The following is a 13,662-nucleotide window of genomic DNA, read 5'->3' as shown; positions in this document are numbered from 1 at the left end:
TTCAAACAGCCCATGAATACTCCTTTGGGTTAATTATAAGGTCCTGTCTGTGCGATACAATAGTTTTCAGAGGAGGAAACTCTTTTCAGCTGCTTGTTCTTTCTGTCACTGCCCAGTTTGTGTTCGTACGTAAGCGTTGGAATGCAAACTGGCCCCTAAAACGAGAGCTTTGCCTTTCTACTCTGCTCCTTTTTCACCACGATTTACACCATGATCCGCCAAACTGTCAATCTCTCGTTCCACTCTCCTGTCACTCACCACCTGCAGGAGGAAACACAGGTCCAGTGCTGCTGAAATTGGCTTTTGTGGCATTTAGTGAGGAAAAAAAAACTGATGTTGGCAGATCTCCAGACAAAGGTTAGGTGTTGAGTGTTCTTACCCAGTGCATTTACTGCAGAAACTGGGGTTGGACACACCTGCAGTCCATCAGTTAAAGAGTAACATCAGTAACAGAAGAGAGCTAGAGAGGATCCAGAAAGCAGGTGACATCTTTCTGAATTGTCCTTGTCCAACGTCTAGTGAGTTTACGTGATCTCAGTCAATGATTGAACTGCTGTGGCTCACCTGGGTCAACTTTTCTCCCCAAAACTGACCAAAGTCCCGAGGAAAACAAAGGTGGTCACAAATGCTCACGACTGAAACAACACTTTGAACAGGAACTGTTCACTAACAGTCCACTAACCCTAACATTGACCTTTCCCACTTATCCCCGAAGCACCTTATTAAAAACATTTAGATTTGTTCCAACATGACCTGACTCTCTGCACCCTACAGTAAATATATATTATAGGTGAAAACTACATGTTGACTTACTAAATATAATAGCAGTGCACTATAACAGCAAACATCACAGGAAACTGAAGAATTATGAATCACCGTCTATGCTCTTTAAATCAGCCCACACTTGACAATAAAAGTATTTCCTGATAGCAACAAGCCTCTCGTCTCCAGCACCAATAACCACAACCAACATCCCGTGTGATGACTACAACTTAATTATCCCCCACAAATACGGCTCTGGAAAGACATTTGCTGATTCACTGTCTAGACAGTAGGTGTAAAGTAAATGATGAATTAATAAAAATATGTATAAATGCATCATTTGGTTGTTTAACTTTGAGATAAGGGCTGTCTGTGACCCTGAGAATGACCTCTGATCTGAGAGCTTTTCCATTAGAGTTTTGTTGTTTTTAACAATCCAAACTCTTTGTTCAACACATTTTAACATAATGGTTTCAGCCATTTCCCAACAATCATCACTTCTGCAATCAATCAAACTGTCAAGAAAAATGTCAAGTTTTAATTAAACTGTATTTGTTTATCAATGTCAATGTGTTATTTCTGTCCTTCCTGAACTAACACCTACATTCCTATATTTCCTTGGAAATCGGTTCTTTTCTTTTTAACTAATGCTGCGCACAGACAAACACAACATCCTTAGTGGAAGCAGCGAGTAATAGAAAACATCAGTTGACACAGACTTGGCCTTGGTTTAATTTGAGTCGTCATGTGATGCAGGATCCTGCAGGTTCAGAGGCCCGATGGTGTTTGACTGCTGGAAAACCAAGCAGCTTGTGCTTACATAAAAATGTACTGCAATAGCTTCTTCATCAATATTTCATGTCCTCCATCTCCTGCCAGGACCATTCCCTCCTCTCCTCCTCTCCTCCTCTGCTGCTGGGATACAGGATGAGGACGGAGAGAAGAAGAGGAAAGTTCAGAAGGACAACGAGTCAGAACAGGTGAGGAGAGATAATGAACAGTAAGTGAAGAGAAACATGGAGAAAGATAATGGGAAGACAGTTTGAAGAGAAGAAAGTCAAGAGTGGAGTTTCTCTAAGATCCTGCAGCCGACCTCAGACTGCCGGCCTCACACCGACACGGCTGTCACACAACATTCATAAACAGCATTAAGAATGCATCAGAGCTGCAGTAGCCCTGCTCCTGGTGTGAACTGGGGCTGAGCGTTATGTTGAGGAAAAGAATGGAGCTCCGCTATGAATTATTGACAGAGCTGTGTGAAAAGCAGCAGGAGGATAATGTTTGTGTTGTTCAGAGAAAGAGAGAGAGCTGCAGACCGAGCTGCAGACTGTCTGCCTTTGCTCTACATATAGAAATGTAAAGATCCTCAGGAGACTCTGGGGTTTTTATTTACCTGTTACAGTAGTTGTTTACCACTGTCCACTGTGGTGCTTTCTACCTGTTACTGTACAAACCTCAGTGTCAGCGACAGCCACGGTCACAGGCTTTTTTCCCCCTTTACTCATGAATGACATATCTCTAAAGCAACTTGAGGGAATCCTTTCACACACTTGGACTCAAAGATGAAATGGTTTTGATGGTCAATAGTCAAATATCCATTCAATCATTTGCACGATACAATGCCGTGAAAGTTAATCACAGTCCAGGTGTAAATATAGATCAGGACTCACACAGGGCATTCTGATCTCAAGCATAATAACCTATAAACAACAACAACTCCAATGTTTTCCCTTTGTTTTACATTAATGACTCTTTTCACCATGAAAAACCTGAAAATGTTACGCTTAAGTTACACACATGTGCCAAACCTGGTCCAAATGAGGTCAAATACAGACTATGGTTGGGTTCAGGTTATGGTGAAGCATTATAACTGCTTATGGTTCTGTAAGACATAAGGTTTTGGTTAGAGCGAAGAGTCTTCACAAGAATATCTGTGCAAAACTATGTGATAAATAACGTATTACATTATGTACTGCAACTACTGCTAATACAATGGCAATCCTGCAGTACCATGACACCATGATGCTTCAGTATCACACCATCACAATGTCTGTGTTCTGAGTTTTTCTTCTTCTTCTCTTATCACTTAGAACTTGAAAATGCTCCTTTTTTTTCAATCATTAACGTAAAACCTGGTCACATAATGACAGAAGAAGAATTCCTCACAAGTGACTGTGACTGAGTGAAAGTCCCAGACAAACAGTTATTATGTGAAATTCACCCATTTCTCCGATGAGCCCTGAGGTCACTGTGTTCCAGTCGATGGTTCTGCCTTTTACACCACACTCAGAAAGTGACTCTCCTCAATAACCCATGGCATCAGCATCAGCATCAGCATCAGCATCAGCATCCTGGTTCTCAGCCGCTGTCAGTCAACCAGACCAGTGAAGTTAAATCAAGGCAAAAGCTTCAGTAAACACAAGCTGCTGGACTATTTTCAGGTCCTGGATGAGAGATTCTCACTGGATGTGTCTTATTAAAATGCTTCATCCATATTATTACTTTTTCATTTGGAAAAAAAAACAAAAAAAGACCTTTGTTCAGGTGAGTGTTTCAGTGTCCGGTGTCCACACTTTAAAAAGAAAGAAAGAAAGAAAAAATTATTATTATTGTCAGTCGATCATTTTCAGCTACTCTTTATTCTCATGTTATGATAAAACAAAAATCACTCTCTGAACAAGCAGAGTTTGCAAGTTTGATGTCATTTAAGCAAATAAAGTAGCAGATAAGGCGCCATTAGTTTCATGCTTTTTGATTAAAATGGAATTCATAATTTGAAACAACAGCAACATCATATTGCAAATCTCTACCTTGCATTAATAATTATTTTACAAGTTCAATAAAGTCGATTTTCTTTCCTCGCTCTCACCTGTAAGTTTCTGAACTCCCACTCTGAAGTTTCCAAAATCACGATTTGTGCCTCGTGTCATGTTGATGTTGCTATTGGACGACACAGCTGTCAATCACACTGGTGTCCACTCACATGAGCCAGACTCTAAAACGCCTCAAACGTCTCCCACTGAAGAACAGCTGAAATCAGTTATTGAGACATGAACTCCTCAGTCAAAACAAGTCAGACGTAAAAGCTCATTTTACGCCCATTTAAATTGAGTTGTTTTTGTAGCTGTGTGGCCCCCTGGTGGTTAGTCAGTATATCTGTACTTCCTGATTGACATCACAGATGAAAAAGCGGTGAAGTATGAACTCACAGCGACTGCAAAGATCACAGGAGAGAATAATATTGTGCTGTAAAGGTCACACAGACAGAACGTGTTTTATAACAAACTCAGTCCTAATTTAACTGTGGACATTTGTCCCTCTGTATCTTCATTTTCATTCATTAAAATTTCCCAAAAACCTGAGAGCACTGGAGGGGATTTTGCATTTTTAATACATTTGGCAGAGTGGTGAATACAGCGCAGCAAAAATAACAAAAAAAGAGTCCTGGCTCATTACAACGCCACGCTCCGAGTGACTGCCAGTAAAATCTCACTGTCTTTTCCTGGACAACAAAACGTGCTCAGGTTTGGGGTTTTTTCTCCTGCAGGTTTCCAGGCAGTGAGCAGTGAGCGGTGGTTGTCTGCTCCACTTTGTCCCATTTCACCCCAGAGAGAGGCAGCGATTAGGACCACTCTCAGGCCAAATCTGCTCCATCTGTCAGTGCTATTAGAGAAAGTGACCAGCATCATCAGCCCATCACACACACACACACACACACACACACACACACACACACACACACACACACACACACACACACACACACACACACACACACACACACACACACACATACCATCAGCACCAATCTGGCTCCACGGGCCTTAAGGCGAGGCTTCACTTTGGTTAGCTGCTAGTCAGCTAGTTGTGTCGCGTTTTAATTCACACTCACCACTGTGTCTCAGCCATATGTGGCGACGTCTGGCCACAGAGTGCACGATGTGCCGCTATCATCACGCCAGGTGCCATGTTTTTTCTCTCCTGGACATCTGCTCCACCTGTGAGAGGTTTGACATGAGGAAAAAACACCTGAACTTTCAAAATACATATAAACATCTTTGTGTGGCTGAAATTTTACTAAATCGAAGTTTCTCAAAGTCAAAGTAACATAGCCAGATAATGAATTTCTCTGTGGACTTTGGTGTGGGGAGTGAGGAGGTTACAAACTTCAGTTTCCAGTCAGAATAGGCTATCGAAATAAAGTGGTGAACATACGCTAGATGGTGTTATATACTTTTCTACCGTGGGTAAATAATGAGATGAGAATTACCTTTTTATTTTCAGCATCTTAATTGTTCATGATGTGGGATTTCACTAAAACGTGGCACCAAACACCAGCATCAGTTTCCCCAGAGCCGTGAAGATTGTACGTTGAGTCCAGCGAATGCACGGTGAAGCTGATAAGAACAGGGAAAAAAAAAAAAAAACACACCAGTGAAAATATTTAGCTCTTTGCTAAAGGAAATGATTTGGCACATTTCTGAGCATAAGGGGCAGGAGGCCTGGCACCAAGCAGAGCCACACCGTTTAACTGTTAGCGACGGGGGTTATTTAACTGGCAGCCGACGTGACAGCAGACCGGACCCAGGACTGGGCACGAGGACGGGGGAGACCAGAGTGAGCCAGAGGCTGTGTGGAATACTGCAGGACGCCTGTTTAGATGCCTGTTTCTCATGGTGAAGCTGCCAATTAATGCTGCTGCTGCATCTGTGCCTGTGCAGGAACGACAGCTCCAACATCACGTGTATTCAGACGCGTGTTACATTATCTGACCACCGATCGTTCCTTTAACAACACAGCGAGACATTTTCACTTTAACAAAAGCCCATCATAATAATTTGGGTGAATTCCAATTCCTTTCTTAATCCTCAATCTCAAAAATGTTCTCCCTCTAGTCCAAGTTCTGTCCTGATTCTCAGAAAAATTAAGTTGAGGTAACCCTCGGGAGCAAGGGCTACCCAGAATGCATTGCGTGTTTTGACACAAACAAAGATGGCGTCGAAAGCAGCAAAACGAGTACGCTACAAATGAAGTATTTTCTTTGTTAATAGAGATTTAGGCCCATATTATGGATTACTGACGTCATTGTTGCCTAACATTTATTTTTATTTGACCATCTTTTGTCAATAGTCGGCCGGTGTGGTTTACTTTTCAATAAGTCGTGGTGTGTGGTAACTGTCAGCTGAATATTTGTATGAGTATCATCTTATAACTAACTGACAACCTAATAACTTGACTGACAAACGGATCAGAATAAATAATCCTGACGTAAATGTCTTCTTCTTCTTCTTCTTTTTTGGAGTTGACAGACTGGACGCAGCTTTGGCGTTATTCTGCCCCCTACAGTCTGAAGATGTATCTGCATTTAAGGGGTGTCCCATTTCTAAGTGACAAAATAACCCTCAACACTTGGTTTAGAGGCCAGTTAAGATTAAGGGTTAAGATTAAGGGTTAAGATAGGAATTGGAATTGGCCCTTTGACTGTCGTTCTTTTGTTTCCATGGCATCAGCATGAATTATCTGGTAAATAAGCCATCAGTTACATATACTTTCAAAGATCTACATCAGACGAAGAATAATTAAAAAACGCTCTCGACTTCAATTCAATAGTTAAAATATCTCTATTAATGAAGTTACAAGCGATGACATGAACAGAGTTATCTTCGCTGCCTGAAAACATCTCCAACATTTAAAGTTCTCACTCGTGAACCAAGGACAAACTGTGCATTAACCTCAGAGTCTGTAAACACTTCTCTGAACTATTTTAATAACTCCCAGAATAATTGCAATTTTCTTCAGAGCTCTATTTAATGAGGATAATTTCTTTAAAGTTTCCTGATCCTTTGACTCTTCCTCAAACACATCTGAGGGCCACAATTACACTTAAAAGTCTGGAGAATTAGAGGAATTTGAGCTTGTTCTCTCTGTGCTATCACCTTGTTAAACATTTAAATTCTCCTGCAAAACTTCTCTGCAGTTTTTTCATCCTTGTGTTTGGTGATAATTAGCAAACGGCAGCACATTACGAGGATAAATGACAGAAGCCACAGCATTTTAGCATCGCTATCATCGTCGTTGTTGTTGTTGTTGTTGTTGTTTTAGCGTCGTCTACAATGAGCTTCATCCACAACATTTCAACATCGTTTTTCTTCTGAAGAATTTCTTCTTTGTTCAGCAGCTGATTTTTCAGTTTCTACAGTTGTTTTGTTTACATTACACACGTAATGTACTGACCCAGGAACATTAGAGAGTCAAAATGTTGCCTTTCATCTCCAACTCTGAACCATCGGACTACACACACACACACACACACACACTTGTGTGTATCTGTATTCAGTACATGTACACAAATGGAGGTCTAAAATAAGAGGTGACCCTCTGTCATTTTAGCAATTAGATCAAACTTGGTGCTCATTTGCAAGGCAATGATAAATAATTAGCATACTTGGCACTTCCCTGCTATATCGCTAAATCATAGATACTCTATTTATATTGCAGGGATACTTTGTCTCCCCCATCACCTTCTGCTTCATTTTGGGACAGCAGAATAATCACATCAGTTCACTGACGAATACTTAATGTTGACATTTTTCACACATTCAAACAAAGGTGTTTGCGCGTGTGTGTGTGTGTGCGTGCGTGCGTGTGTGTGTGTGTGTGTGTGTGTGTGTGTGTGTGTGTGTGTGTGTGTGTGTGTGTGTGTGTGTGTGTGTGTGTGTGTGTGTGTGTGTGTCACAAAGTCAGACTTTAATCTGTATGAGGTATAGTTAGGTTTGTTGAAGGACTTCATCAGCACCACTGTTTACTTACAGGTCCATGGTGTCACATTTAAGAGGGTTTGAGTATCGTATCCTTGATGATTAGGTGTGTTGGTAAAAGTTGTTTTAATATAAAAGAGTTTGGTCTGTGTAGCCTTAAACTGTGTCTCATAATCTGCATCCTAAAGCGTGTGCGTTCGTCAAACTGCGTCACAGCACCACGGCGTGGGCAATTATCACATGTCCATCCGACCATGTCCCAGAATGTTTTGTTTGCCAATAGCAGAGCAATAAAGGTGCAGTAAACGATCTTTCTGTTGTAGTGTGTGTGTGAGCTGTTAGTCAGTGGATACTAAAACACAAATGATAGATGTGTCATTCGTGCATCGTTTTATTACAATTCAAATCAAATAGATAAGAGGTAGAGACGAGAGAGAGAGAGAGAGAGCAGGAGCAGAGGTGTAACAGATGCTTAAAGTTGATACTTTTATAGAATTACAATGTCTTTTATACAAGCATGACTTGTTGCAAACATGTTTACATTGTTATTTACACAGATAGCATCGTAATGATGACGACAATGCTAATAAAAGCCTTGCAACTGGAGCTGGATCCTGCAGTGCACGAGTAACAGGTTATACTAATACTACTAATAGTACTACGACTATAAATAATAATAATAATGATGATGATGATGATGATGATGAAAGTAAGCTTTCTGTATATCTGTCCTTTTCACACTTACACACACTCACTACATCTGTAAAGGTGAAAATAATCTGCATTCAGCCTGAGGTGATACAAAAATTAGCTGTTTCTTAGACTGAGAGTCATTTTCCAATTAAAGGTTTAATTGACCGTGTAATTGAATAATTGATAATGGTGAGACTGCAAAGCAACAGCCGTCCTCCCTTTTCCAAGGATTTATGTGTAGATAAAGTCGTAAATAAAGTTCCATTAATTTAACTTTGATTTGTTCACTACGTCAAAAATGAAGTCAGGTGTCAAGACTGATATGATATTGTCTTCTGCCGTCTTTAAAAAGTGTCGCCGTAGAACATTGTTGTGTGAATATTCTGAATACTAACACACAAATATGCATATACACAGCAGAAATCTAATATTATGTGGGTAATAAATGCCCTGAAGAAGAAATATTAAGTTGAAACACAAGCACAAGGCTGATGAAAGCTTCTAGACAATATGCTAACATCTTGAATCAATAATCGTTGCTGTGTGTTTGAGCTGCTGTGAAATAACGTGAATGTGTTGGTTAAAGAAAAATATTTGCAAAATATTTGCAAACCTCTTAAGGAACAATCTAAATGATTTTTAAAAATCAGAAAATGTTCCATTTGTCCTGATGCACTTTGACAGTGAACTGACTTTCTTCTCAAAAACAAAAAGTATCTCGGAATGACTTGAAATTTACCATCATAATAGTCGGCATCGCCCTGAACAAGGATCTGTTGAAAATATTTGCAAACCTCGTAAGGAATAATTTTAATGAATTTTTGAAAATCAGGAAATGCTTCATTTGCCTTGATGCACTTTGACAGTGAGCTGACAAACACAGGTTCTACAATATTTGTGTTTTCATGAATTCCCCCCATCATCCTCCTCCTCCTCCTCCCTCTCTGTGTCCTTTTTAAAGCCCCCTTTCATGACTAAAGGTTAGCATTTGATTTGGCTCCATTAGTGACATATTGATTTATAAAAAGGAAGAAGAAGGAATTAAAAAGAATGACTGAAGGGACCCAGGAGTCAGTTCCTCAGTTCCACTGTGGTCAAACAGAATAAGATTCTGAGACGAGAAGAATAGAATTGTTGGTGTTTGAAAGATGAATGTGATGCTGGTTTAGATTCATTCATTCTGCATTGACATGGTGCCATATCATGTTGTTCATGATAATACTTCACTGGTCAATATGTCTCAAATCTGAGTGTAAACATAAACAGCAGTGCAGTTCATCCAAAAAATGCCTCTAAATCTATAAGGTTTATACCAGAGTTGACAATATGGGTCCACATGAGCTTGAAACAAGGGACCACGATGGAAACCACCCAAATATAAACCTTTTGGACCACATGGACATGCTGGCTGGATATAGATGGATAAAGTTGACCTGAAATCAGGAACGAGTGCCGAAATTCAATTTTGTTTAATCACTTGACACAAGTGGAAGTCATTGTTACTCAAGTGGACGCCATTCTTACTCCACAGACGACCACAGAAACAAACAAACTACAACCAAAATAGAAGAAGATAAAAAATAAATACAGAAAGAAGAAGGAAGGACCCACATTGACGAGCTGCCCCTGGTTTAGAGCTGTAACTTTGTCCCAGTCAGAAAACTCAGGCCTGAATCACAAAGTGCACAGAACTCGTAATAAACCAAAATCCTTTGTGGAGACACTGTGAGCTGCTCTTTCACAACCAGTCAGACTTTGACAAAGCAAATATGGCTGAAAGATGTTGACACTGAACCATTCACAGACTCTGGAGCCGCCGTGCAGATCAATGACGGGGAGTCGATCTAAAGAACGTCCAACGAGTGCACTCAATATACACCGGGAGACTCTGTGTGTGTGTGTGTGTGTGTGGTCAGACGTGTCAGGCTAACACACCCGGCCTATATTCATATTCAAAAACAGGGCAACATATTCATAAGCTTCACTGGTGGCCCATATTTTATGTTTCACGCTCATCGGGTTAGGGTACTGCTGCACTACAGGCCTCACAGCCACGCGCTACACACTTAGCATAATGCACATGTTTGTGGACAGTGTGGCTGCTTACATCTTTTGCCAGAGCGTAAATATGTATGTTGGATACGTGTGCTCTTTGTGTGAGGCTGTGGTGAAATGCATTTTCAGAGCCAGGAAGAGATGCTGCCGTGCAACAGCTGGTCACAGGGCTGACTCCTGATTGGCTGCTGCTGCTGCGAGACAAATCGCTCTCACTCTCACTTTATTCCACTGTGATGACATGATGCACTTTACTCAAGGTGAAATCAGGGCATGGTGTTTATGACCACAACTCAACAATGTCAAACACAATGTTTACTTTGTGTTTCTGTAGATTATTATCATTATTATTCTTTAGAATTTAAAAGGATACAAAAGTGTCGTTGCAGTGTGGTTGTGTGAGGTATTGACGTCATGTTCTCTGCACTGACACACAAGCTTTGCTCTCATTGATTTCAGGATCATCTAATGAAGTCTATGCCTGCTTAAGTCTACAATGTCTGGTCAGAGCCTTCATTCCACCATTAATCAGTCTTTTATGAGTGGAGACTGAAATTTGTTTTGCTTTGTAAACTGCTCACCACCTGCACCAAAGGCCGAAGAGGAAATCTGTGATTTTAAAGCTAGCTTTACACGACAACAATCTGAACACAAACTGCAAAAGTGGTTGTTGCGTTCCCACTTTTTATTTCCTCTTTGAGTGTAAATCTGCACGCACGCGGTGACGCTAAAGTGTGTGAAATGTGATGTAGTATGCATGCCAGGTGGCTAGGTGGCGCTGTGAAGCACTGACATACAACAACAGCAGGAGCGTTGAAACTTCCTTCTTCTTCTCTTTAGTAGATAAAAACGTTCAGCGGGTTAATTCTGTGTTATTTGAGCTTAAATCTCAGGGGTCAGATAAAGAATTGAAACAGAAAGAGAAATCCTGTCAGTATTACACTTGAGTTTGCACGTGGTGGATGAGAGAATGAATTACTGAATATAGGTGGAATACACACACACACACACACACACACACACACACACACACACACACACACACACACACACACACACACACAAACATGCATACGCATACATTTCAACACGTGTGGTGGTGGAAGAATTTAACCGCTCCAGTAATTCAGTTATTTCAACAACAGTGCCTCAGTCTGAGGAGCTCCTGGAGCTTTTGATTGAGTTAGGTATGCTTGAACACACACACACACACACACACAGACACACACACACACACTCACAAAACACCTGTCCAGGTCACGGCACCTGTTTTTGTGTCGCTGCTATTTACAGTGAGCCTCGGTGCAGGAAAGCTCGACAGCATCAACGCCGTGTTCATTGTTTCACGCCGTGTCGCCTGTCCTTCACATCACAAAGAGTCAGCCAGCGTGCTGTGACTCACACACACACACTACACTACACAATCACACACACACACACACACACACACACACACACACACACACACACACACAATCACACACACTGCTGTATTTAGACAAGGTTTGACAGATTTAGCCATTATCCTACCAAATTAATCATGGATTATGTCAGATTTCAGTTCCTGAAACACTGAAACATCATTTAAGCGTAACTTCGTTCATTGCTTAATTTTGAATAAATGGTATAAAGTGAGCAGGGGGTCGACGTGACTGTGAGGAATAATCCTGAAAGGTGACGTGTTGTTGTTTTTAAACGAGTGCATGTTTGACATTATAGCAAAGAATGTCTTATAACATTGCTGCCATCATGGGTAGAAAAATGTATTTTAGCCACTGAACAAAAGGCCCACTTAATAGAATCTACATTGTTAGAAATAAGGGTTCAAAAAGGGTTCTTCTACAAGGGCTGAGGTTCTACTTGGAACCATTTGCTTCTGAAAAACCCTTTCCTGAATAAAGGGTTTTTCAAGGGTTCTTGGTAACACTAATGGTTCCAGTAAGAACCATTTTGATCCAGAGAACCCTTTAAAACCCCTTTCTGAATAAAGGATTTTAAAAGGGTTCTTGGTGGAACCTTTATAAAAGGTTTCTACCGGGAGCCAAAAAGGGTTCTCCTATGAGGACAAGACAAAGAACCTTATATGGTTCTACTGAGTACTTCTGACAGAAAACTGATGTTTGTAAACTGCTCTCAAAGATCTTATCATGTGACGTCTGTGATTGAAGATCTTTGTTTGATTAACTTGTCTCACAGCAAACGTGGTGACAGTAAATCTGCAGCTCCCGTGTTTCAACCCATGATTTTGGTGCTGGTTTAAAAACTTCAGTTTCAAAACTTATCGTAGACTTAAGCCGGCATTAGTCGAGCCTTTGAAATGTGGTTTCTCTTCTGTCCCTGACACTCTGAGTTCATGGAAAAAGCATCGGTACAAACACATTATACCTGAAGTATCACATTTAAAATAGAAGCTAAAATAAATGGAAGCAAACGTGAGACTTGTATGTACATCGATGTGTGTTTGTTGCAGCACAACAAGCTTCACTTATAATGAGTTCCTCGAGTGTATTCACTCCTGGACTCTACTGTCTCTAACCATGTGTTGTGTTGATGAGGTGTTACAGGCACAGCTCATACATGTGTGTGTGTTTGCCTCACAGATTGACATCTACAGCTGCAGCAGTGCTGTTGAATAATTCTACACACACACACACACACTCCAGGAGCACGTATGATAGCAGCAGGAGGCGCAGGAGGATTTACTGTGTTCTTTCCTTTCAACGGCTGCTCAGGGATAAAAAGCTGCTGGTGGATTACAGCAGATAGTCATTCATAGACTGCCATTAGGCTCCTGAGAGCAGAGCGGAGTCATTCAGCGGGCAGCCTGCAGGGATGCTCAGGTCGAGAGGAAGGGGGCGAACTGGAAAAGATGGAATTCACCAGAAGAAGAGGAAACAAGTGTGGATAAATTGGAGCAAAAATATCAAACTACGAGGGTTTTCCCAGGCTACATTCTGGATTCAAAAGTGCTCTCCTCTCTAACATGTTTCACCTGCGCCTTGTTGTGTACAGAGCTCCAACGTTACACAACAAAGGAAACAATGCTGTTGACCCTTTGGTTTTGTCAGAATCAAAATAACATATGATCATCGTGACTGAGGCAGCAGTGAGTCAACAACACGGTAATAGGGTTGATTCTCTGGTAACTGATTAACTATCTTCTGTGTCTGAGGGAACTTAAACATTTGTTCACGAGGACTCCTATGACCACCACTAATAATAATAATAATGATAATGACAATAAAAGTAGAAATGTAGGTTCATAAGTAATGTTTCATTAGTATTAAGAGATAAATGGAGCCTGCACGTCCACACAGGTGTGTGTACAGTGACACAAACATGACTGTTTTGTTGTAAACGTGGAGGTAAAGTGGTAAAATGGCTGCTGATGCTG

The sequence above is a fragment of the Microchirus variegatus genome (assembly GCF_963457635.1).
Source record: "Microchirus variegatus genome assembly, chromosome: 15".
Lineage (NCBI taxonomy): Eukaryota > Metazoa > Chordata > Actinopteri > Pleuronectiformes > Soleidae > Microchirus > Microchirus variegatus.
Note: the sequence above shows the minus strand (reverse complement) of the source record.